Source organism: Aegilops tauschii, chromosome 6, assembly GCF_002575655.3.
Source record: "Aegilops tauschii subsp. strangulata cultivar AL8/78 chromosome 6, Aet v6.0, whole genome shotgun sequence".
Lineage (NCBI taxonomy): Eukaryota > Viridiplantae > Streptophyta > Magnoliopsida > Poales > Poaceae > Aegilops > Aegilops tauschii.
The window spans coordinates 248,250,381-248,274,222 of record NC_053040.3 but is presented as its reverse complement, the minus strand read 5'-3'; the positions used below and the strand labels follow the sequence as shown (position 1 = coordinate 248,274,222).

At 45.8% G+C, this 23,842-nt stretch overlaps 1 long non-coding RNA gene across 1 annotated transcript; it reads left to right on the top strand.

Moving 5' to 3' along the window:
- Nucleotides 1-11,309: 11,309 nt before the first annotated feature.
- LOC141025610 (uncharacterized) lies at nt 11,310-14,717 on the top strand. Its single transcript, XR_012187676.1, has 2 exons — nt 11,310-11,598; nt 12,664-14,717. It is a non-coding gene; the product is annotated as an uncharacterized lncRNA (long non-coding RNA).
- The last annotated feature ends 9,125 nt before the right edge of the window (nt 14,718-23,842 follow it).

Sequence of the window (23,842 nt, the reverse complement as noted above, 5' to 3'; positions counted from 1 at the left end):
ACTTTCATGAGACTAATGAACAAAGTTTTATGTGCTTTCATTGGACGATTTGTGGTAGTCTATTTTTGATGATATACTAATTTATAGCAAATCTTTGGAAGAACATTTGGAACATTTACGTGCTATTTTTATTGCTCTGCGTGATGCACGTTTGTTTGGTAACCTTGGGAAGTGCACCTTTTGCACCGACCGAGTATCTTTTCTTGGCTATGTTGTTACTCCACAGGGAATTGAAGTTGATAAAGCCAAGATTGAAGCTATTGAGAGTTGGCCGCGGCCCAAAACGGTCACACAAGTGAGGAGTTTTCTTGGACTCACTGGTTTCTATAGGCGTTTTGTGAGAGATTTTAGCACCATTGCTGCACCTCTCAATGAGCTTACAAAGAAGGATGTGCCTTTTGTTTGGGGTACCGTACAGGAAGAAGCCTTCACGGTATTGAAAGATAAGTTGACACATGCTCCTTTACTCCAACTTCCTGATTTTAATAAGACTTTTGAGCTTGAATGTGATGCTAGTGGAATTAGATTAGGAGGTGTGTTATTACAAGATGGCAAACCTGTTGCATACTTTTCTAAAATATTGAGTGGGCCTAGTGTGAATTATTCTACTTATGATAAAGAATTATATGCTCTTGTTCGGACTTTAGAGACATGGCAACATTATTTATGGCCCAAAGAATTTGTTATACATTCTGATCATGAATCTTTCAAACATATTAAAAGTAAAGCTAAACTGAATCGTAGACATGCTAAATTGGTTGAATTCATTGAGACTTTACCTTATGTCATTAAACACAAGAAGGGTAAAGAAAATGTTATTGCTGATGCATTGTCTCGTCGCTATACTATGCTTTCACAACTTGACTTCAAAATATTTGGTTTGGAGACCATCTAAGATCAATATGTGCATGATGCTGATTTTAAAGATGTAATGCAGAATTGTAAAGAAGGAAGAATGTGGAACAAGTTCGTCGTTAATGATGGATTCGTGTTCCCTGCTGCTATGCATTCCAGCTAGCTCCGTTCGTCTTTTGTTGTTGCAGGAGGCGCATGGAGGAGGATTAATGGGACACTTTGGCATGAAGAAGATGGAGGACGTACTTGCTACACATTTCTTTTGGCCAAAGATGAGACGGGATGTTGAGCGTTTTGTTGCTCGCTGCACTACATGTCAAAAAGCTAAGTCACGACTAAATGCTCATGGTTTATATATGCCTTTGCCTGTACCTAGTGTTCCTTGGGAGGATATATCTATGGACTTTGTCTTAGGTTTACCTCGAACAAAGAAGGGGAGGGATAGCATAGTTGTTGTCGTGGATAGATTCTTGAAAATGGCACACTTTATACCATGCCATAAAAGCGATGATGTTGTCAATGTTGCTGATTTGTTCTTTCGTGAAAATATTCGCTTGCATGGTGTGCCGAATACTATTGTTTCAGATCGTGATACTAAATTTCTTAGCCACTTTTGGAGATGTTTATGAGCTAAGTTGGGGACTAAACTGTTTTTTAGTACTAAATGTCATCCCCAAACTGATGGACAAACTGAAGTAGTCAATAGAACATTGTCTACCATGCTTAGGGCTGTTTTGAAGAATAACAAGAAAATGTGGGAGGAATGCTTGCCTCATATTGAATTTGCTTATAATCGTTCACTGCATTCTACTACTAAGATGTGCCCTTTTCAAATTGTGTATGGTTTCCTACCTCGTGCACCTATTGATTTGTTGCCGCTTCCATCTTCGGGGAAGGTTAATTTTGATGCTAAACAACGTGCTGAATTGATTTTAAAAATGCATGAGTTAACTAAGGAAAACATTGAGCGTATGAATGCTAAATATAAACTTGCTGGAGATAAGGGTAGAAAACATATTGTGTTTGCACCTGGAGATCTTATTTGGTTACATTTGCGTAAGGATAGATTTCCTGATTTGCGCAAATCAAAGCTAATGCCACATGCTGATGGTCCTTTTAAGGTGTTAGAGAAAATAAATGATAATGCATATAAACTTGAGCTGCCTGCAGATTTTGGGGTTAGTCCCACTTTTAACATTGCATATTTGAAGCCTTATTTGGGTGAGGAAGATGAGCTTCCGTCGAGGACGACTTCATTTCAAGAAGGGGAGGATGATGAGGACATCAATACCATTGTTACACCCACAGCCCCTGCTGCTATACATACTGGACCAATTACTAGAGCTCGCGCACGCCAATTAAATTATCATGTACTTTCGTTTCTTGGTAATGATTCTAATGTTCATGAGAATATGATGCTGCCTAAATTGGATATATTTGTTTTGCTTACAAATGAAGGGCCAGTCATGGATAAGAGGGATGAACACTGGAGCAAGACCAAGCATGGAGATGATGGCATGCACGAGAGAAACAAGAACGGAGTTACAAGTGATGATTTCAGGACTATGAAGCCACCATAATGAGTGCATGAAGCCTTGGACGAAATATACAAGATGCCACTTCATAATATTCGTCCATACGCTATTCTAGGTGTTACATCACCTTATTATTGGGTCAGGCCCATTTAATTTCGAAGTACATAAGTATAGGCCGTTTTTAGAGTCCGTATGTGCGGGGAAACAAGAGATAGGGTTGGTTTCGGACCCCTTCCCCAAGGGCCACGAAATTCCCCCATCTTCCTCCATATATACAGCCCTTAGGGCACCATTTAGACTTTGGGTTTTGTTTAGATTAAAGTTCGCGATAGCTGCTACTTCGCGTACTTCATTTGTGTTCAACGACCAGAGAAAGGCGTCACAGAACCCCACCGTGATCAATAAAGATTTCCTCTTATATTCGCAATATCCAGATTGCAATCTTAGTTTCTTGCTTGTTCTTCGTTTGCCTGCAGGAAACAGACCTCCGTGGTCAGGTTGATCGTGCTCCGGCGTGGTTAATAACCTCTCAAAGTTGGTTTAGCGATTGCTAAGGCGCGACGTCCTCGCACGTTCGTAGTCGGATTGTCAACGTCGACTTCCTCCAAAACGATACCACCATCTCATCGAAGACGGGACACCTTTGCCTCTATCACCTCCTTATCCTCCCTGACAGCCGGGACCCACCTGGTCGAAGCATACGTAGCGTTGTCATTCTGATCGCGAACGTGTACGTACATACTAGTCGATTGGTCTCTCTTTGCAACGATAAACCTTGGCCAAGCAAGCAGCGACATGTGTAGTAGTATAGCCCCCGACATAGCAGTTCAGGCAGTCCAATCAAAATCGTGTACACGTACGTACAACCAGATGCCAAAAAATACCTCCACGTACATACATACAGGCGGCGTCTCGAACGCGTACTCGCGCGTACATACGGCCAGGGCTCGTGTACATGGAGAGGCAACAGACGGCAGCAATGGCGTCCTATTCATCGGTAGCCAACCGACTGGGTCGGAATAGAGAAACTGCGTCGTTGTGTTCATCGGGAGGCAACGAAATGCGTCGTGTTCATCGGGAGCCAACCGGCTTGGACGGAGCAGCCAAAACGAGGCCTGGTGTACCGCAGAACAGAGAAAACAGCCTTGTGTTTGAGCTCCTACAGTCGAAACAGGATCATGTTCACCGGGAGGGGTGTGGCATAACGCAAAATGGAGGAAACGGACTTCTCTTCGACCTCCTATGGTCGAAATGGGTCATGTTGATCGGGAGGGTGTGGCGTACCGCAAAACGAAGGAAACAGACTTCTCTACGAGCTCCTATGGTCAAAACGGGGGTCCTGTTCATCCGGAGGGGTGTGGCGTACCGCAAAACGGGACTCCACGGGCTACTGTTCATCCACCATCTACTGCCTCGCTCCAGCCTCCATGGGCTACTGTTCATCCACCATCGACCTCCTCCAGCCTCCACCTGCGGCTGTTCATCCACGGCATCTCCATCCTGCCTCCACCAGCTATTGTTCATCCACAGGCTCCTGTTCATCCAGCCTCCACCGCTCCTCCACCGGCTAGTGTTCAACCAGCCCTCTCCACGGGGTCCTGTTCAACCACCCCTCCACGGGCTCCTGTTCATCCAGCCCTCCATCGGCTACTGTTCATCCAGCCCTCCACGGGGTCCTGTTCATCCAGCCCTCCACGAGGTCCTGTTCATTCACCCCCAACTGGCTCGATCGGGGTCCTGTTCATCCAGCGGCAACGGTCTCTACTACCACGGGGTCCTATTCATCCAACCCCCACCGGGAACTGTTCATCCAACCCCCAACAACGCTCACTGTTCCTGAAGAGGCAGCAGGTTCGATCAGCTTTAGTTAGCAGCAGTGGCGAAGGAATCGCTCGATCGGGTTCAGTTAACAGCCAGGGATCAATCGATCGCTCGGTTTTAGTAACGCGTAGCCTGCAGTGCAATCACTTGGGTTCAGTAGGTGAACGACTCGCTCGGGTTCAGTTAGAGCCCAATGCCTCGCACCCACGCGCGTACGTGTACGAGAGAAACGCGCATCGCTCGGCCCCGACCACCCACCGTAACCGGGAAGTCCCCGATATTTTCCTCGCCCTCGCTTCTACCACGGTTTTTTTCCATCATGGACGGCCCAAAGAATGTCATGCAGCCGCGTCTCTAGCCCGCCCAGGAAGAAAAGCCCATTTTCTGTCATGATTTTTTTCATAGAAGTAGGACCCCACCACATCTATGATGATACTAGGTTTTGTCACAATTATCCTCATAGAAGTGTCATAAGCATGACAGAAAAAATTTCGTTCGGCCCAAAATGTCACGGATGTGTCTTTTATTTGTAGTGTTGGATCCTTCAAAGGACTGGTCCCTTGTGCTCCAATCTGACCTTGGTGCTGTAATCTTGTTCTCGTGCTTGTGCACAGTCTGCGCAATGGACCCAGGGTTAATTTGTTGCACCGACAGAAGCCCCGGGGCCTGCCCCGAACGCGCTGCCAGGCGTCATCGCGGTAGGCCCTAACCAGTGCATAGGGAGGGGCGTGGAAGTGGCCCGCCCCTTTGAGATCTTCTTTGCTTCTTCATTAACTTGAGCCCGGGCCAGTTTTCGGTTTTTCCGTGCGTCGCGTAAAGCCAATCGTGGTGGGACCATTCTTCCAATGGCCTGTGAATGACTTTAATGCACAGGGGAGTAACTGCCAATTCACTCTTCCCACCACGCCCTTATCCTCAGCCACGTATGCTCCATTCATCGAGCAGGGTAGGTAACGGAGGCGCGTGGTGCGGAAGAGCATCAAAGCAGGGGCCCGGTCTTCTGGAATTGGTGGTGGAGGGCGGCGGTTACTCGTGGAGGGTGATAGAGGCGAAGGTGTCCCGATGTTTCGATGAAATAGCAATCGTTTTCTGTGGGTGTCGACTTTGACGATCCGACTACGAACGTGTGAAGACGTCGCGCCTTAGCAATCGCTAAACCAACTTCCGAGGGGTTATTGACCACGCCGGAGCACGATCAACCTGACCACGAGGGTCTATTTCCTGCGAGCAAACGAAGAACAAGCAAGAAACTGAGATTGCAATCTGGATATTGCGAATAAAAGAGGAAAGCTTTATTAATGAAGGTGGGGTTCTGTGACGCCTTTGTCTGGTCGTTGAACACAAACGAAGTACGCGAAGTTGCAGCTATGGCGAACTTTTAATCTAAACAAAACCCAAAGTCTAAACGACGCCCTAAGGGCTGTATATATGGAGGAAGAGGGGCGAATTTCGTGGCCCTTGAGGGTGGGGTCCGAAACCAACCCTAACTCTTGTTTCCCCACACATACGGACTCTAAAAACAGCCTATACTTAAGTATTTCGAAATTACATGGGCCTGGCCCAATAATAAGGTGACGCGGCACCTAGAATAGCCTCTGGACGAAATTTATGAAGTGGCATCTTGTATATTTTGTCCAAGGCTTCATGCACTCCTTATGGTGGCTTCAAAGTCCTGAAATCATCACTTGTAACTCCGTTCTTGTTCCCCTTGTGCATGCCATCATCTCCAGGCTTGGTCTTGCCCCAGTGTTCATCCCTCTTCTCCATGTGAGGCCCTTCATTTGTAAGCAAAACAAATGTATCCAATTTAGGCAGCATCATATTCTCATGAACATTAGAATCATTACCAAGAAACGAAAGTACCTGATAATTTAATTGGTGTGCGCGAGCTCTAGTAATTGGTCCAGTATATGTAGCAGTAGGGGTTGTGGGTGTAACAATGGTATTGATTTCCTCCCCTTCTTGAAATGAAGTCCTCCTCGATGGAAGCTCATCTTCCTCACCCAAATAAGGCTTCAAATCTACAATGTTAAAAGTGGGACTAACCCCAAAATCTGTAGGCAGCTCAAGTTTATATGCATTATCATTTATTTTCTCTAACTAAAGGACCATCGGCACGTGGCATTAGCTTTGATTTGCGCAAATCAGGAAATCTATCCTTACGCAAATGTAACCAAACAAGATCTCCAGGTGCGAACACAACATGTTTTCTACCCTTATCTCCAGCAAGTTTATATTTAGCATTCATACACTCAATGTTTTCCTTAGTTAACTCATGCATTTTTAAAATCAATTCAGCACGTTGTTTAGCATCAAAATTAACCTTCTCCAAAGATGGAAGAGGCAACAAATCAATAGGTGCACGAGGGAGGAAACCATACACAATTTCAAAAGGGCACATCTTAGTAGTAGAATGCAATGAACGATTATAAGCAAATTCAATATGAGGCAAGCATTCTTCCCACATTTTCTTATTATTCTTCAAAACAGCCCTAAGCATCGTAGACAATGTTCTATTGACTACTTCAGTTTGTCCATCAGTTTGGGGATGACATGTAGTACTAAAAAGCAGTTTAGTCCCCAACTTAGCCCATAAACAACTCCAAAAGTGGCTAAGAAATTTGGTATCACGATCTGAAACAATAGTATTTGGCACACCATGCAAGCGAATAATTTCACGAAAAAACAAATCAGCAACATTAACAACATCATCGCTTTTATGACATGGTAAAAGTGTGCCATTTTCGAGAACCTATCCACGACAACAAATATGCTATCCCTCCCCTTTTTGTTCGAGGTAAACCTAAAACAAAGTCCATAGATATATCCTCCCAAGGAACACTAGGTACAGGCAAAGGCATATATAAACCATGAGGATTGAGTCGTGACTTAGCTTTTTGACATGTAGTGCAGCGAGCAACAAAACGCTCAACATCCCGTCTCATCTTTGGCCAAAAGAAATGTGTAGCAAGTACGTCCTCCGTCTTCTTCACGCCAAAGTGTCCCATTAATCCTCCTCCATGCGCCTCCTGCAACAACAAAAGACGAACAGAGCTAGCTGGAATGCATAGCTTGTTAGCACAGAACACAAAGCCATCATTAATAGCGAACTTGTTCCATGTTCTTCCTTCTTTACAATGCTGCATTACATCTTTAAAATCAGCATCATGCACATATTGATCTTTGATGGTCTCCAAACCAAATATTTTGAAGTCAAGTTGTGAAAGCATAGTATAGCGACGAGACAATGCATCAGCAATAACATTTTCTTTACCCTTCTTGTGTTTAATGACATAAGGGAAAGTCTCAATGAATTCAACCCATTTAGCATGTCTACAATTCAGTTTAGCTTGACTTTTAATATGTTTCAAAGATTCATGATCAGAATGTATAACAAATTCTTTGGGCCATAAATAATGTTGCCATGTCTCTAAAGTCCGAACAAGAGCATATAATTCTTTATCATAAGTAGAATAATTCAGACTAGGCCCACTCAATTTTTCAGAAAAGTATGCAACAGGTTTGCCATCTTGTAATAACACACCTCCTAATCCAATCCCACTAGCATCACATTCAAGCTCAAAAGTCTTATGAAAATCAGGAAGTTTGAGTAAAGGAGCATGTGTCAACTTATCTTTCAATACTGTGAAGGCTTCTTCCTGTGTGGTACCCCAAACAAAAGGCACATCCTTCTTTGTAAGCTCATTGAGAGGTGCAGCAATGGTGCCAAAATCTCTCACAAAACGCCTATAGAAACCAGCGTGTCCAAGAAAACTCCTCACTTGTGTGACCGTTTTGGGTTGCAGCCAACTCTCAATAGCTTCAATCTTGGCTTTATCAACTTCAATGCCCTGTGGAGTAACAACATAGCCAAGAAAAGATACTCGGTCGGTGCAAAAGGTGCACTTCCCAAGGTTACCAAACAAACGTGCATCACGTTGAGCAATAAAAATAGCACGTAAATGTTCCAAATGTTCTTCCAAAGATTTGTTGTAAATCAGTATATCATCAAAATAGACTACCACAAATCGTCCAATGAAAGCACGTAAAACTTCGTTCATTAGTCTCATGAAAGTACTAGCTGCATTAGTTAACCCAAAAGGCATGACTAACCACTCATATAAACCAAACTTAGTTTTTAAAGATGTTTTCCATTCATCTCCCGATTTCATACGAATTCGATGGTATACACTACCCAAATCAACTTTGGAGAATATTGTAGAGCCACTCAATTCATCAAGCATATCATCTAGCCTAGGAATAGTATGACGATAACGAATAGTAATATTATTAATGCCTCTACAATCAACACACATATGCGACGTACCATCCTTTTTCGGCACTAGAATAATAGGAACAGCACAAGGACTAAGGGATTCGCGAATATAACCTTTGTCGAGCAGCTCCTGTACTTGACGCATAATCTCCTTTGTCTCCTCTAGATTGGTACGGTATGGTGCACGGTTGGGTAGCGATGCACCGGGAATTAAGTCAATTTGATGCTCAATCCCTCGAATAGGTGGTAATCCCGGTGGCACGTCTTGTGGGAAGACGTCAGCGAACTCCTGCAAAATGTTAGTGACAGCAGGGGCAAAGAGGAAGGCACGTCCTCGAATGAAAATAATGCTTCTTTGCACACGAAAACATAGCAAAAAGATTTGCTAAAAATAGCTCATTAATATCAGCTTTGGTGGCAAGTAAACATGCACTTTTCAATTTAATTTCAGAAGCAACACTAGATGGTTTATTATTAGGGCTTCATTTGTTGCTAAAATTCTTTTGCCACAATCTGATTTTCACTCTTATTTTTCTCCTGTTTTGCTTTATTAGCTCTATGAATATCATCTTTCAAAATGGAATCACGAGTCATAGGAAGCAAAGTAATATTTGTATCCTTATGAACAAGAGTATACTGATTGTTTCTACCATGGTGTACAGAATTTTTATCAAATTGCCAAGGTCTACCAAGTAATAAGGAACATGCTTGCATAGGTACCACATCACAATCAACATAATTAGCATATGTAGAGATACTAAAATGCAGACGAACAGTACGTGTTACCTTAACCTTGCCGCTGTTGTTGAATCATTGGATGTAGTAAGGATGTGGATGTGGTCTTGTGGTGAGAGATAGCTTCTCCACCATCTCCATGCTAGCCAAGTTGTTGCAGCTCCCTCCATCTATGATGACGCGAATAGAACGTTCCTTCACAACTCCCTTTGTATGGAACAAATTATGCCTTTGATTTTGCTCAGCTTGTGTAACCTGCACACTCAAAACACGCTGAGCACCTAAACATTCATACCTGTCAGCATCTTTAGGAGCCATGTATTGAGTCTCATGATCAGAATCATCTCCACCGTGTTCTTCACGTGTAATAAGAGCCAAAGTCTCCTCATCATAGTCACTAGCGGACTCATACCCACCATCCTCGGTAGCAATCATCACACGCTGAGATTTGCATTCTTTCGCATAATGACCTCTTACCTTACAACGATGACAAATAATATCACTTGTGTGGCCTGTTGATGCCATGGAAGAAGAAGAGCTCTGTGCAGGCCCGATAGGTGTGCTCTTGGCAGATAGTGGTGGTTGTGCCTGCTTTCTTGTATCACGGTTGGAGGTGGCACCTGATGGACGTGATGGTGCAGTGGAAGTAGAGGATGCACGTGGTGTCCATGATGAAGGTCGACCTGCAGAAAAGTTAGTTCGCGCCAATGCCTGTCGATCCTGCACTTCACGTTCAGCTTTACAGGCAAGATGGAATAAACGAGTGATATTATTATAATCCTTATACTCTAAAATGGTCTGAATCTCTCTATTTAATCCACCCATAAAACGTGCAAGCATAACTTCATTATCCTCAACAATACCACATCTAATCATGCCAGTTTGTAATTCCTGATAATATTCCTCTACAGAAATTTTTCCTTGTCTTAAACGCTACAATTTTTGAAGTAATTCACGTTGATAATATGGTGGAACCCAACAAGTACGCATAGCAGTTTTCAAAGCAGCCCAAGTAGTTGGAATATTATTCGGATATAATCTACGATGTTCAGACCACCACACACAAGCAAAACTAGTGAAAGCACAAAGTGCAACAGCAACACGTCTCTCCTCGGGATATTCTAAACATGTAAAATGTTGTTCGGTTTCTAACTCCCAAGTAAGATATATATCAGGAACATATCTACCCTCAAATGGTGGAATATTCAATTTCAGTTTAGGAAGATGGTCATGATCTCGTACCTGTGGGAGAGCCCTACTATTGTGATTATTTGCATGTGGACGACCTGGCGGTTGTGGTGTTGGTGGTTGCACGTAGTTCTGATTTTGATCAACCTCATCCTCGTAATCTCCCGCATAATCATCCTCCGCCTCATCAGCAGCAGGAGCCACAGAAGTATTAACAGCAGCACCAACAGTTTGGCCAGGCTGAATGTAACACCCCCAATGTCATGCTACTGTAACCCCACCCTAATGATGCCATGTCACCATGCTTTACTGAGCTAGCTATCACTTGATCAACTCTCAAGTCAAATTCCAATTCAATTCTCAAGTCAAATTTATTATTTATTCAAACATTAAAACAAAATTGTTGGTTAGGTTGAAAATAATTACCAAGTAATTGATATGTAGAAACCAATATTATTTGAAGTATTAAATTGCCCCTAACCCTTTTAAAACAGGGTCAAAACAACAACATTTACCCCTTTTCTATTTAAACGAAATTTAAATGGATTCCAACCAGCCTCAACCTTTTGCAGCCAACTGAGGATATTGCCATTATGTGTCAAGTTTCATCCTTTTACAATAATCATTTAGTAGCTCAAAATAATGCAAAACAGGAGCAAAGGCAAAACAGCAACGTAAATTTAAAAAAAGGAAAACCTATCACTATGCCTCTGGGCCTTAAGTTAATAGTTTTGGCCCAACCCACCCAACAATCCTCTCCTACCAGCTACAGGAGCAGCCAAGGCAGTCGTGGCGCCATCTCCATGGCCGGCGCCACACGTCGAGCATCCCCGGCTCCCCTGCCCTATATAGCAGCGCCGAGCCCTCCCCGCTCACCCTAACGCCGCCCGCTTCTCCCCCTCACCCCTGCGCCGTTGCTCTCCTCCCCGCCCACGTCCGACCTCAACCGAAGGCCATCGTCGCTGCCGCCTCGTCGTTGCCAAGACCACTGGCCAGCCCTCACCGTCGTGAGACACCCAGGAGGACCGCCGTCGTCGTCCACATCGGCCCCGCCCTTCGGCTAGAGCCTGGGAGCTCTCTGTCGTCGCCATCGATGTCGTCTTCAACCTCCAGCCACCGCGACGCCATCGACGAGTTCATCGCCTTCACTGCGTCCCCGGCCTCCCCGGCCTCGCCTTTGAGCTCGTAGTGAGCTCCTCTCCCGATTCCCCTGCTTTTCCCCTTCGATTTGTCGCCATCGCCGGAGTTGGCCCGTCCGTGCCCCTAGTCGGGCCCTCGCGCGTGCCCGCGCGCCTCCGCGCCCGCCCGTCTGCGCCTGGCCTCGCCCCCGTGCGTGCTCCCGCGCGCCCCCTGGTCGTCCTGCCCGTGCGTGTGTGAGCTCCGGCAGCGCACAATGCGCGCCCGCGGCTGTTGTCCCCGCTCGCTGCTGCTGCTCTTGCCGCTGCCGTAACGTTGTTGTTGTTCCTTGCTGCCGCAACTGCGTGTGCTGCTCGTTGCCGGCTGCTGCTCTGTGCTGAAGCCGCCCACTGCTGCCGCTGCTAGTTGTTGTTCCTGCCGATACTAGTTGCTGCTAGTGGCCATGTCCAAGCCCGTGTGGTGTGCGTGTGTATGCATAGCCACCACCGGCCGGCCGGGCATTTTATCTTAGGGCTAATTACTAATTAGTTTAACTACTAGCCAATGACAGTGGCCCCCACTATTAGCTAATCTAATTTAATCAAAGTCTAATTAACCATAGACAATGACACGCAGGACCCACAGCAATTATTCACTGGTTGACCTGGTCAACAGATGATTGTACTGTTGACTTTGACCTAGCCCCGCATGTCATTGACAGTGGCTGGCAGCACACTAGGTGACAAAAGTAAATTTACAGTTTTAATTGCGAAATTAATAATAAATCCAGAGATTTCAGAAAATGTTTAAATCTTTAGAAATTCATATAAAATAAACCGTAGCTCGGATCGAAAAACTTCATACATGAAAGTTGCTCAGAAAAATGAGACAAACCCGAATACGCTACCCACATACCTGTCAGATGCTTCTAACTATCAGAACATGGAACATTCCCCTCCGGTCATCTGTCTGACACAGGTCCGGAACCGGGAAAACATTCCCGGTTGAATTCCCCCTTCACCTTTATCGTGTAGCCATATGTTAGGTCACACCTGGCACATCTTATTGCCATGTTATGCTTTGTGGTGCTATGTTTGCTTTATATTTACTGTTCCTTCCCCCTCTTCTCTCCGGTAGCCCCGAGACCGATGCTGCCCCTGTGATCGACTACATCACCGACGACCCCTCCTTGCCAGAGCAACCAGGCAAGCCCCCCCTTTGATCATCCCGATATCGCCCATTCCATTCTATCATGCTTGCATTAGATTTTACTACTGTTATTGTTTGCTCCTATTCTGATGCATAGCCTGCTTTTGTAACTTGCTCATTGTACCTTACCTGTTGATCCTAAACTGCTTAGTATAGGTTGGTTAGTGATCCATCAGTGACCCCCACCTTGTCCTTGTTGCCCCTGCTTCATCATTGAAGACCCGATCAACGGGATCGAAGACCAGGCCCCGGCACCGCACATCACTTTCCCCTTAGTTGCTCGACACTACACGATTATTATCGAGTGCCGGGGGTGAGACCTCATCAGCACTTCTGATGTTAACCTTGTAGTGTAGCTATTCGGTCGTGGTCATCGAGGGTGATTTCCTCCTTAACCACTTCCGATACGACTTTGTCGTGCAACCCCTCAAGTGTGAACCTCGAGGGTGGTCCCTCTTAAGTTCACCTTGATGATTCCATCGAGTGGAATTCGTCGGGGGTGATTCCTCGGGTTTTCCCCTTGATGTTTGGACACATGGATACTTGGACTTTACCACTGCTACTTGGAAAGGCGGGTCGACCCTGAGGGGTACCCGCGAGTGATGTGGAGACGGGTTGACCTGGAGGGAGCCTTCGAGATAATTACGAGGCATGGCCGGGCATTCCTAGCCCTTGCCGCAAGTCCTCAAGACGGGGCAATGGGGTCACATCTTTCGTGAGTCTCTGCTTGTTACCGCGTGCTCCTAATCCACTACGATTTGGATATTTGATCCGAGGGGCCTCTGGCCGGATAGCACTAACCATCACGTGGGCATTGTATGGGCGTTCTGCGTCGTATGCATCAGCCGAAGCTTAATAGACGTCAGCGACTGAGCGGCGCGCGCCGGGTTGGACTGGTAAGCACCTGCCTTTTTTAAGCAGGTAGCTAGGTCTGCTCACCGGCCACTTCGCAACGTGCAGGAGTTCCCGGGGCGATGGCCCATGACCCCTGGGGGCATAGGTTTAGTTCGGCGTGCTGACCTCTCTATTAAGGCTAGGTCGGGTTGCCGCGTATTGTTTGGCCGAGGCCGGGCATGATCCAGGAAAGTGTGTCCGGCCGGAGTTAATCGAGCGTGGTGGGTAAGTTGGTGCACCCCTGCAGGGAAGAAAACATCTATTGATAGCCTGTCCTACGGTAACGGATACTTGGAGTTGTATCCCGATCGATACAACTAGAACTGGATACTTGAGATAAGACATGGATATGAGAAATGGATAGTATATGGCTTTGGGATTGCTTTCTCACAGGGAGTCGAGAAAGGATCTCTGGCCGAGGTTGATAACACTACTACTACTTTACTTTATGCTACTCTACTCCCTCCTGTTGCTGCAAGATGGTGGTTTCCAGAAGATGCTAGTCTTCGATAGGACTAGGCTCTCCCCTCTATTCTGGCATTTCTGCAGCCCAGCCCACATATACAACCTTTCTTTGATAATGTTGCATATGTAGTGTAGATCCTTGCTTGCGAGTACTTTGGATGAGTACTCACGGTTGCTTTGCTCCCCCTTTTTCCCCTTTCTTCTTCTTTCCGATTGATGCAACCAGATGTCGGAGCCCAGGAGCCAGATGCGACAGTCTATGCCTACTACTACGTGGAGACCGCCGACGACCAGGAGTAGTTAGGAGTCTCCCAGGCAGGAGGCTTTGCCTTTTCGATCGTTGCTACTTTTGTGCTAGCCTTCTTAAGGCAAACTTGTCTAACTTATGTCTGTTCTCAGACATTGTTGCTTCCGCTAACTCTTGTGTTTTCGAGCTTATGTATTCGAGCCTTCGAGGCCCCTGGCTTGTAATATAAAGCTTGTATTTTTTTAATTTGTGTCTAGAGTTGTGTTGTGATATCTTCCCGTGAGTCCTTGATCTTGATCATACACATTTGCGTGTATGATTAGTGTACGATTGAATCGAGGGCGTCACAAGTTGGTATCAAAGCCGACTGCCTGTAGGTAGCACCCTTTCCAACTCCTTAGCCGAAGTTGAGTCTAGTCCTTGAAAAACTTTTACTAACACTGATTGTGTGGCTTACGGGCCCACATGACAAATGGGTGGTATTAGCATCTTTTACTTCTCGATCTTTATTCTGGGACTCTTTTCTCTCTTCTATTCGGGTTAAATGAATTTACTAACAACATTAGGTTCTCGTAACGACTTTCCCCGGAGAGCCCCTTCATTCCGGATGGTTGCCTGCTTCACGAGAAGACTTCGAAGATACTCTCCAATCTACTCCCGAGAACTTGTGTTCATTTCTTTTGCAATCCCTTAACACCGTTGAATCCTTATGGATAACTGCGTACCTCGCCGTTCATACTTCCATCCCTAGTTGTTCTTGTTATTACATGATACCCGAAAGTATTCTCTGACTTTGGAGAATCCTTTTTCCGACTGCCTTGCAGCTCTTTTCCACCTGAATAACCCCACGAATAATTCCTCACACTTACCGGGGATTCGTTCATCCCCAGTTGATCATATGTCTCACAAAATTCTTCGGATGCAATTCGATCTCCCAAAGATCCTCTGCAGCCTAGTGCTCCCAAAAGTCTTGTCTGGCTGCATTATGGTTAAATCCATATGTCCAGCAATATTCATTAACATCCTTTGTCTTTGCCATCCTGAGCCTGTTGATTCATTATCTTGCGATTGCTCGCAATCATCAGTCGAACCCTGAAATTTGACCTTCCTGCTCATACGTCATTCTGGACATGAGTTGGATCTCGGCCAATCATGTTGTAATTGATTGTCCACCTAGTTCCCTTCAACTTGAACGTCGAATTATTCAACTGTTTCTATAATCTGATGCCTTTGAATTCTTTCCCTCTTCTGATTGAGTAATGATACTCACATCAGATCCATTGAGGACTGCTGAATCCTTTGTTGGATTATTATCCGGCAATGTCCTTCATATTCAAAATCTCGTGCGTTCTTCCCCTGATACATATTGCCTTCGGTAAATTGTATCCTCTGCTTATTGTCAACCATGCTCTGCTATTGAGCTGATGTTATATGCTCTCGAAGTCAGTGGTATATGTTCCTAAGATACCCCTACGGGTTGAACCTATGCCTTCCCTAATCCGTGTGAACTCGAAAGAGATGTGAGTAATACTCTTTTGGTGCTTCACCAGATAAATCTTTCACACTACAAATTCTTTGAGAACGAGGAGTGAATGAAAGGTTATGCATTGAAGAAGTGGGAGTCGGCCTTGAACCTTTGTGTTCATGCCCATGGATCCGGTGTAGAACTTATCATGGAAGCTGCTCGTAAAAATAATTACCCCTTGTTATAAGTTCATCTTGTATCAGTGGTTTGATCATTCATAATCGTGGTTCCGACCATAGTTTCTCCTTAATTCCATTTCTCGGACAAGTTAAAATACTTGTCTCCTGCAAGTCATTTCACCTGTCCAACCTCTAATTTGATCTACCTACAAGTATTGCCTCATGTTATCTCGAGAATATTGTGTCATTGCACTACCTCTTGTAAATTCTTAATTGGAGTGATACTCCGTCACATCATTCCGAGCCTGATTGGCTATATCATTATCGTGCTAATTTTAAGTGTGCTACCTGGTCCTTATTCCCGGAGCACAACTTTTCGACGATGGGTGAAGCTTACATCGATCTTCCTCATCTTATCTTTCCACCTTGAACAACAAGCTTGAATCCGAGCTTGTGTCATATCCGTGGTTCCAATAGCCTTCGCTTCATCATTCCTTTTGCTTGATGTCGTTGCTGCTCGATGGCATCTTCATAAAGCCTCTCGACGAAATTTGTCGTGATCACCATCAATATACTGCCTTGTTCTAAGATATCAATCGAATTCTTAAGGAGAAATACCATCCTTGCCCGTCGATGATTCGTGTTGTCATCGACACCAACCTTGACTTCCTGCCAATACAGACTTGGTCATGTTTTGGTTATATCTTACATTCCTTAACATTCTTGGAATTGTTCCTTTGTACTTCTTGTGACCTTCAGATTCAATCTTGCTTGAAACACCATGTTAATGTTACCTCGAAGCATAACTGTGGTACGCCGAACAAGAACAAGAACATTGGAAGTGCATTGCCAAATGTTTCTTGCTCTATTATCCAAACACCGTTGTATGGATAACATCATGAATTCCCTTGCCCCTTTATCCAAATGGTGGTGTACTTGTTGATCTAACATGTGTATCATGCTCTACTTTTCCTTGGGAAAAGTTACACTCCTAAATCTTGTGTATAAACACATTTTCCTTTCCATTGTTTCGTTTAACCTTTCATGTAATCTAACTTGGCTGAGCAGAGATAAATCCCTGCTTAAGTAAGCACCTCGGTGTACAACTCTGTCAATAAGACCCTGTTACTATTGTTGGTGACATTCTGGTAGCCACCGATGGATGAGAACCTTGCCTATTGGTCCGCCTCGTTCAATGAGCAGGAAAATGGTTCTCTTCATCCCTCGCCCTTGGTACCAATGTTGTTGCCAACATAACTCGCAGTCTATCCTTTGACATGCCATGCTATCATGACCGTGCAAGATGTCCGCGCCCTTCCTACTTTAACCCACATGGTGGGCCCATAACCCACAGTTCCACATGATCGAAACCTGACACTCCTATACACCCCTGTTGCAAAAGATATTCCTCACGCTTGGCTCCGTATGTAATTCACAGGCCACCTTCCTTGTGATCTATTCTGGTATCGGACACAATACTTAGTCTCGTTGCTCTGGACCCCTTTCACACTTTGTTTCAGACTTCAAACGATTGTCTATCCATTTGAAACTTCTCATGATACCTTCTTACCGTGCTCTTGATATTTTCTTAAGTTTCAATTCGAGAGATACTGCCACCTTCCCGGACTTATCTACCAGATAAGCAACCGTGCAGACTTCTGTTCTTTCGAAGTTACCCCTTATCCTTTTATGTAAGTACGATGGAGTTCCCGAAGAAAGGATGACGACTTCATCATAGTGACCTGAAGCAGAGAGTTGAAGACATCAACTAACGGGATCAACTTCTACGACAAGAGCAGCCAAGAACGAGAAGATCCGTTAGAATTTCGTAACCAAATCTTTTCCCTTTACTCCACTTCTTAAATCTCGGGACGAGATTTCTTGTAGTGGATGAGATTTGTAACACCCCCAATGTCATGCTACTGTAACCCCACCCTAATGATGCCATGTCACCATGCTTTACTGAGCTAGCTATCACTTGATCAACTCTCAAGTCACATTCCAATTCAATTCACAAGTCAAATTTATTATTTCTTCAAACATTAAAACAGAATTGTTGGTTAGGTTGAAAATAATTACCAAGTAATTGACATGTAGAAACCAATATTATTTGAAGTATTAAATTGCCCCTAACCCTTTTAAAACAGGGTCAAAACAACAACATTTACCCCTTTTCTATTTAAACGAAATTTAAATGGATTCCAACCAGCCTCAACCTTTTTGAGCCAACTGAGGATATTGCCAAGTAATTATGTGTCAAGTTTCATCCTTTTACAATAATCATTTAGTAGCTCAAAATAATGCAAAACAGGAGCAAAGGGAAAACAGTAACGTAAATTAAAAAAAGGAAAAACCTATCACTATGCCTCTGGGCCTTAAGGTAATAGTTTTGGCCCACCCCACCCCACAATCCTCTCCTACAAGCTACAGGAGCAGCCAGGGCAGTCGTGGCGCCATCTCCATGGCCGGCGCCACACGTCGAGCATCCTCGGCTCCCCTGACCTATATAGCCGCGCCGAACCATCCCCGCTCACCCTAACGCTGCCCGCTCCTCCCCCTCCCCCTGTGCCGTTGCTCTCCTCCCCGCCCACGTCCGACCTCAACCGAATGCCATCGTCGCTGCCGTCTCGTCGTTGCCAAGACCACTAGCCAGCCCTCGCCGTCGTGAGACACCCAAGAGGACTGTCGTCGTCGTCCACATCGGCCCCGCCCTTCGGCTCGAGCCTGGGAGTTCTCTGTCGTCGCCATCGATGTCGTCTTCAACCTCCAGCCACCGCGACGCCATTGACGAGTTCGTCGCCTTCACTGCGTCCCCGGCCTCCCCAACCTCGCCTTTGAGCTCGTAGTGAGCTCCTCTCCCGATTCCCCTGCTTTTCCCCTTTGATTTGTCGCCGTATGCATTGCCCCACGAGGACCAGTCGCCATGGCCGCAGTTGGCCCGTCCGTGCCCCTAGTCGGGCCCTCGCGCGTGCCCGCGCGCCTCCGCGCCCGCCCGTCTGCGCCTGGCCTTGCCCCCGTGCGTGCTCCCGCGCGCCCCCTGGTCGTCCTACCCGTGCGTGTGTGAGCTCCGGCCGCGCACAACGCGCGCCCGCGGCTGTTGTCCCCGCTCGCTGCTGCCTGCACGCTGCTGGTGCTCTTGCCGCTGCCGCAACGTTGCTGCTGTTCCTTGCTGCCGCAACTGCGTGTGCTGCTCGTTGCCGGCTGCTGTGTTGTGCTGAAGCCGCCCACTGCTGCCGCTACTAGTTGTTGTTCCAGCCGATGCTAGTTGCTGCTAGTGGCCATGGTCGTGGCCATGTCCAAGCCCGTGTGGTGTGCGTGTGTATGCATAGCCACCGCCGGCCGGCCGTGCATTTTATCTTAGGGCTAATTACTAATTAGTTTAACTACTAGCCAATAACAGTGGCCCCCACTATTAGCTAATCTAATTTAATCGAAGTCTAATTAACCATAGACAATGACACGCAGGACCCACAGAAATTATTCACTGGTTGACCTGGTCAACAGATGATTGTACTGTTGACTTTGACCTGGCCCCGCATGTCATTGACAGTGGCTGGCAGCACACTAGGTGACAAAAGTAAATTTACAGTTTTAATTGCGAAATTAATAATAAATCTAGAGATTTCAGAAAATGTTTAAATCTTTAGAAATTCATATAAAATAAACCGTAGCTCGGATCGAAAAACTTTATACATGAAAGTTGCTCAGAAAAATGAGACAAACCCGAATACGCTACCCACATACCTGTCAGATGCCTCTAACTATCTCAACATGGAACATTCCCCTCCGGTCATCTGTCTGACACAGGTCCGGAACCGGGAAAACATTCCCGGTTGAATTCCCCATTCACCTTTATCGTGTAGCCATATGTTAGGTCACACCTGGCACATCTTATTGCCATGTTATGCTTTGTGGTGCTATGTTTGCTTTATATTTATTGTTCCTTCCCCCTCTTCTCTCCGGTAGACCCCGAGACCGATGCTGCCCCTATGATCGACTACGTCACTGACGACCCCTCCTTGCCAGAGCAACCAGGCAAGCCCCCCCTTTGATCATCCCGATATCGCCCATTCCATTCTATCATGCTTGCATTAGATTTTGCTACTGTTATTGTTTGCTCCTATTCTGATGCATAGCCTGCTTTTGTAACCTGCTCATTGTACCTTACCTGTTTATCCTAAACTGCTTAGTATAGGTTGGTTAGTGATCCATCAGTGACCCCCACCTTGTCCTTGTTGCCCCTGCTTCATCATTGAAGACCCGATCAACGGGATCGAAGACCAGGCCCCGGCACCGCACATCAATTTCCCCTTAGTTGCTCAACACTACACGGTTATTATCGAGTGCCGGGGGTGAGACCTCATCAGCACTTCTGATGTTAACCCTGTAGTGTAGCTATTCGGTCGTGGTCATCGAGGGTGATTTCCTCCTTAACCACTTCCGATACGACTCTGTCGTGCAACCCCTCAAGTGTGAACCTCGAGGGTGGTCCCTCTTACGTTCACCTTGATGATTACATCGAGTGGAATTCGCCGGGGGTGATTCCTCGAGTTTTCCCCTTGATGTTTGGACACACGGATACTTGGACTTTACCACTGCTACTTGGAAAGGTGGGTCGACCCTGAGGGGTACCCGCGAGTGATGTGGAGACGGGTTGACCTGGAGGGTGCCTCCGAGATAATTACGAGGCGTGGCCGGGCATTCCTAGCCCTTGCCGCAAGTCCTCGAGACGGGGCAACGGGGTCATATCTTTGGTGAGTCTCTGCTTGTTACCGCGTGCTCCTAATCCACTACGATTTGTATATTTGATCCGAGGGGCCTCTGGCCTGATAGCACTAACAATCACGTGGGCATTGTATGGGCGTTCTGCGTCGTATGCATCAGCTGAAGCTTAATAGACGTCAGCGACTGAGTGGCGCGCGCCGGGTTGGATTGGTAAGCACCTGCCTTTTTTAAGGAGGTAGCTAGGTCTGCTCACCGGCCGCGTTCGCAACGTGCAGGAATTCCCGGGGCGATGGCCCATGACCCCTGGGGGCATAGGTTTAGTCCGGCGTGCTGACCTCTCTATTAAGGCTAGGTCGGGTTGCCGCGTATTGTTTGGCCGAGGCCGGGCATGACCCAGGAAAGTGTGTCCGGACGGAGTTAATCGAGCGTGGTGGGTAAGTTGGTGCACCCCTGCAGGGAAGAAAACATCTATCGATAGCCTGTCCTACGGTAACGGACACTTGGAGTTGTATCTCGATCGATACAACTAGAACTGGATACTTGAGATGAGACATGGATATGAGAAATGGATAGTTTGGCTCTGGGATTGCTTTCTCGCATGGAGTCGAGAAATGATCTCTGGCCGAGGTTGATAACACTACTACTAGTTTACTTTATGCTACTCTACTCCCTCCTGCTGCTGCAAGATGGTGGTTTCCAGAAGATGCTAGTCTTCGATAGGACTAGGCTCTCCCCTCTATACTGGCATTTCTGCAGCCCAGTCCACATATACAACCTTTCTTTGATAATGTTGCATATGTAGTGTAGATCCTTGCTTGCGAGTACTTTGGATGAGTACTCACGGTTGCTTTGCTCCCCCTTTTTCCCCTTTCTTCTTCTTTCCGATTGATGCAACCAGATGTCGGAGCCCAGGAGCCAGATGCCACCATCGATGCCTACTACTATGTGGAGACCGCCGACGACCAAGAGTAGTTAGGAGGCTCCCAGGCTGGAGGCCTTGCCTTTTCGATCGTTGCTACTTTTGTGCTAGCCTTCTTAAGGCAAACTTGTCTAACTTATGTCTGTTCTCAAACATTGTTGCTTCCGCTAACTCTTGTGTTTTCGAGCTTATGTATTCGAGCCCTCGAGGCCCCTGGCTTGTAATATAAAGCTTGTATTTTTTTTTAATTTGTGTCTACAGTTGTGTTGTGATATCTTCCCGTGAGTCCTTGATCTTGATCGTACACATTTGCGTGTAAGATTAGTGTATGATTGAATCAAGGGTGTCACACTGAAGAAGGACACGGCTCGCTCGGCGGAGGGCTGTTTCGCGACGTGGAGGTAGTCGTTGTTGTTGTTGTTGCAGAGCGGCAGGTGCAGCCGGTGGTGGTTCATTAAATCTGTTATCGAGCTTTGTTTCAAACGTCTTCTCAAGGCCAGTGATCTTCTCCATGGCCTCTTCAAAACTGTTCAGCACATCTTGCACCTGTTCAGTCATCATTTGCTGAAACTTATCATGAAGCTCCTTGTTCGTTAAGTTCTCCCAGTCAATCTCGTCGGCTTGTGATCCTGGCATGGTTAGCAGATATAGAAACACACAAGAATATGATCCTACAGACTACTAACAAGTGGTGGTGGTGGTGGTGGTGGGTGTCACAAATCCGTCAAGCAAATCTCAAATTCTTACCAGTTCTTACCCAGTAGCAGGCAGTGATCGGCAACCAATGTAGTCAAAACTCTCAAAGCTTGGATAGAGCGATTACCAGGGAGAGTCAAACGCACGATGTAGATGTATGTGGAGCTGGGAAGGCTTATAATATGGTAGCAAAAAGGGTCAACAATAATCAATTCAGAGATGCAAAATTGAATAAACGCTCAACGACGGTACTGTGCTGGTCCTAGGCTAGACCGTGCTAGAGATGCGAGCCTAGAACACTAACAAAATCACGGCGCTGCATGTAAACAAAATCACGGCGCTGCACGTAAACAAGGGAAAAGCACACTCTGGAAAAAAATCGCTCTGTTTTTTTTTTGCGAAAAATCACTATAATGGCGAGTGTCTCAAAACACTTCCCAGGTCAAACTGACAGGATGAGCACGAAATTGTTTTTTGAATTTTTTTTGGAAATCAGGGCAGCAACGACGAAATAGTGCGACAAAAAATCACTATGATGGCACGTGGCTCAAAAGACTCAGAAAAGCCTAAAAACAGGATAGGGAAAAAATATTTTCGGCTGCCAAAATTTTGGCCTAAAAACTGCCCGGGGGTCTCCAGACTTTTTTTTCTTCAAAACCTACTCAGGCAAGGAAACACGAATCGGAAATTAGACGGATCTCGAAAACAAACCTAATATGAAAGTAACTCGGATTGGTGGTGGATATGTGGTGGTAGGATATGGCAGCAGAGGTGGTATATGGATACGGATTGGTGGTGGTATATGGATACGGATTGGTGATGGTATATGGAGATGGATCGGCGGCGGATAAGCGGTGGTGGTAGATGGCAGGGGCGATGATGATGGTGCGGCGGTGGCGTGACAACTTATGACCAGAACTCGAAACTCTAAAAGACTAGACTCTAAGACCAGCAACTAGACACGACGATGCAACCGCAAATTCAATAAAGCAAAATACTGAAAAGACTATGCAAAGGCTCAGACTGGTACGGATATTTTTAGAAGTTTTTTAGAGGTGGCACATGCAAATTTACTTAGGACGGCAGGGTAATACCGCATATAGGTAGGTATGGTGGACTCATCTGGAATAACATTGGGTTCAAGGTTTTTGATGTAGAAGCAGAATTCCCACTTAGTACAGGCGAAGGCTAGCAATTAGATTGAGAAGCTGCCAGCTAGAGAGCAACAACGATCATAACCATGCATTATGCATAAGTAACATTGGACACTAGCATGAGTAGGATATGAACACCATGAACATAAATATCATAGAGGCTATGTTGGTTTTGATTTAACTACATGCATGAACATGTGCCAAGTCAAGCCACTCGAACGTTCAGAGGAGGATACCAATCATCATACTACATCACAATCATTTTAACACAATGTTGATATCCAAGAAAAATCATTATCAACTCCCAGCTACTTATGCATGGCATGAGAAACTATAATCTCTAATTGTCATTGCAAACATGTT